Source organism: Panthera pardus, unplaced genomic scaffold (genome assembly GCF_024362965.1).
Source record: "Panthera pardus isolate Hobbes unplaced genomic scaffold, ASM2436296v1 HiC_scaffold_24, whole genome shotgun sequence".
Taxonomy (NCBI): Eukaryota; Metazoa; Chordata; class Mammalia; order Carnivora; family Felidae; genus Panthera; species Panthera pardus.
This window is the reverse complement of record NW_026526810.1, coordinates 129,503,769-129,507,046: the sequence shown is the minus strand read 5'-3', so window position 1 is coordinate 129,507,046 and position 3,278 is coordinate 129,503,769. Positions and strand designations below refer to the sequence as shown.

The window sequence follows — 3,278 nt, the reverse complement described above, 5'->3', positions numbered from 1 at the left end:
AGGGCCACCCTCTCTGCAGGTCAGCCTTCAGAACACATTTTATCTAAATACTGTCTGTGACGAGGCTCCCATTTGTAAATGGCCAACACCCAGCTCCAACCGTCTCGGCTCACAAAAGGGGGGGTATCGGCTTGTGTTTCTGGGAAGTCGGGTGGGAGGTCTCTTCCGGTGTGGATGGATCCAGAAGGGTCTCTTCCGGTGTGGATGGATGTCACTGGGACTTTTCCGCCATCTCTCAACTCCGTCTTCATTCTTCCTGTGGCAGGAAAAAGGCGCACGGTGGCTCCAGGCCTGTATTGTCCTTGTTGTTCCAAAGCTGGGGAAAAGAATGGTCTTGTTTTGAAACTCCACCAGAGTCCCGGGGAAGACGGTGGCCCAGCCCTGAGCCCGTCACAGTCGGTCACCGTGGTTGGTCACTTGCGCTCCCCCCGCGTCAGCACCCCTGGAGCCACGCTGATTGTTACAGAGCGGGGCAGAGATGAGCCTCCCACGAGTGGGGACCGAGGAGCCCCGACCACTGTTATATCTCAGGCCGTGACTTCCGCTGGAACCAGAGGCCAGCCTGAGAAAAAGATGAACAGGGAAAGGGCATAGCATTGAAATCTGTAGAGGACAGAGCCCCCGGTGAGGACCCAGAGTCAAAGGTTCTGCTTCCAGCTGTCCCCTAACTCGCTGAGTGACCCTCTGGCCTTCCAGAGAGGCATTTGGTAAAAACGAGGGCATTAAGCCAGGCGGTCTCTGCAGCCCCCTTGGGCTAAAAAGCCAGTCTGGTGAGTTTGAGGTCTTAAGAAAAAATGGAGAAAACCTGAAGATGTTAGAAGTAGGAAGGGGAAGAAGAAGGGGAAGGAGGAGGAAAAAGAGGAAAACAACCGCTCATCAGCAAACCCCAACAGAATCTAAACCTTGCAAGCAGTTCCGGGCCTGGGTATTTCACGACTTCCCGTGCCCCTTGGAAAACCAGACTGAAAATGAGAGGCAGAGACCCCGGGGTAGGAAATCCCAGTCGCCACCAAAACCGCGCTCCGCGGTTCGGTGTTAAGAAAATTTAAACACTGAGGCTTCTGTTTCCATCCCCTGCTGGGCTGCCCGGGAGCGGCTGCCTCCCCAGTCTGGGTGTTCGTTCTCTGCCCGCAGCGGGGCCCAAACACACACAGCACCTGTGCCCCGTTTCCAACCCCGCTCGCTCAGGGCACCCGGGAAGCCTCCCAGGGCTGCTGGGGGGCTGGGGTGGGGGGGGGGGGCTCCTGCCTTTCTGCGGGTGACCCCACGAAGAGAACGAAGCAGCCTTTCTCACAGTGACACACAATTCATGCCCCCTTCCAATTTGAAGGCAAAGCCACCAGCTTTCCTCTTGGCCTTTTCATGAATTCAGTCATGCCGGGCCGTCAAAATGTGTTAAGCGCCGACTGTATGCAAGGTAGAAAGGTAAGTCCTGGAACTCTCAACCATAAAAGCCAGAGCGCGGCTGGACACGTTAGCACAGAGCAGGGCCTCCCCAAATGTCACTTCCCTTCCCCTCACTCCACCCCACGTCTGGATACAGAGAGGATCTCCAAACCCCGAAAGCTTTGGGTAATTCATTCCCCGGCACTTATGCTCCAAGAAGGAAATGATGGGGTGGGGGAGGGGGTGCCTGGGTGGCTCAGTTGGTTGAGCGTCCAACTCTTGATTTCGGCTCAGGTCACGATCCCGGGGTCGTGAGCTCGAGCCCCACGTGGGGCTCTGTGCTGACAGCGCGGAGCCTGCTTGGGATTCTCTCCCTCCCTCTCTCTGCCCCTCCCCTCCCCTCCCTCCAAATAAATAAAAACTTAAAAAAAAAAAAGGAAAGGATGGGAAGCTCAGGTCCCATGACTCCGTTTCGCAGAGACAAGAATGCCCAAGTGGGGTGTGGGGAAACAGAACCGCCCGGGGAACGGGGAGTCTGGTGCTGAGAAGACCGGTGTCCCCCAGGTCGTGGGGCAAACAGCCAGTGAGAGAATCGAGAACCCACCCGACGCACCACGGAGGGGACGTGATTCTAGCTGCTTCCTCACGGGGCTGCTGTCCAACAGAGGTGAGATGAGCCTCGGGAAGGCCTCAGCCAGGGCCCTGCACCCTGAGCGCCCCGCAGCGGTTCTCGAGAATGAAACCTCCAATCTGCAGCCCGGGTGCTTCAGGTAGACACGGCTGTGAGCTCCCTGGGGTCCCGCGCGGCCTCCCCCTGCAGCCTGGCCAGTAGGGGTGGGTTGAAACTGTCCACACTGCCCCCTCCCCGGAAGGTCGCAGCCCCGCAGGCAGGGACCAGCGCCAGGGCCCGTCCCCGACATCCAGTTTGCATGAGCGAACCCCTCCTTGGGGGCCCAGACTCTGCTTTTCTCCAACGGGAGCCCCGATTGTTCTAGATGGTTGTGCCAACACACAAAGCCGGGGAACACGTCTGTCTTTCTCTTTTTCTTTCTTTCTTTCTTTCTTTCTTTCTTTCTTTCTTTCTTTCTTTTTTTTTCTATGTCGAGGGGTCGTTTTTGCCGGAAATTCGTGACGTGGCACAGAACAAAGTGTGGCGGGACCAGAGTGGAGGTTCGGGGAGCGTCATGTCACCCACACCCAGGCCTCCTTCAGGGGCAGAGCCAGCCAGTGAGGGGATGTTGATCAGGCAGTCACGTGGGGTCCCTGATCAGGGCCCCCTTCTGCCAGATGACAGCAGAAGTGAGAACCAGGTGGGGTCCCAAAGAGGCCTGTGTTTGTTTGTTTGTTTATTATTTATTTTGCTTACTTATTTTTTATTAAATATGATTTGTTATCAGATTGGTTTCCATACAACACCCAGTGCTCATCCCAACAGGTGCCCTCCTCGATAATGACCGTGTCCCCACTCACAAGGACACGGACGCTTATAACGCGTCATAACACTCCCTGATGGGTCCAAAGTATGGTCATGCAAGGGCCCTGTGGAAGCTCGGGGACAGTCCGATGCTGCCTCGTGAAGCTGCCAGGAGGGTTTACTGCTGGTCCTGGCCGGGGTGCTCACACCTGCCTGTACCCTTCCCCGCCCTTGCTCGCAGACAGCGAGAGGGAGAGGAGGATGCTGGCCCTTGTCTCCCCGCCCAGGGCCCAGGGGACCTGGTGAGCAGGGAGCCCCTGTCCGGAGGTTGGCAGGAGGCATCCCAGAGAGTGCCATGCTCTGTGAGCCGCAGCCCGTTCACGGCACGCCCTGCAAGGCCCTGAGAGTGAGATTAAGGAACCACAGAGAACCCCGGGCGCCGCGTGCTCTCGTGGGTTGCCTCACTGGCTTCTGACGC

At 57.4% G+C, this 3,278-nt stretch overlaps 1 long non-coding RNA gene across 1 annotated transcript; it reads left to right on the top strand.

Annotated features, from left to right (window-relative positions):
• The first annotated feature begins 1,883 nt into the window (after nt 1-1,883).
• On the top strand, nt 1,884-2,782 carry LOC109274617 (uncharacterized). The gene is made up of 2 exons (XR_002083747.2): nt 1,884-2,156; nt 2,493-2,782. It is a non-coding gene; the product is annotated as an uncharacterized LOC109274617 (long non-coding RNA).
• Nucleotides 2,783-3,278: the final 496 nt, after the last annotated feature.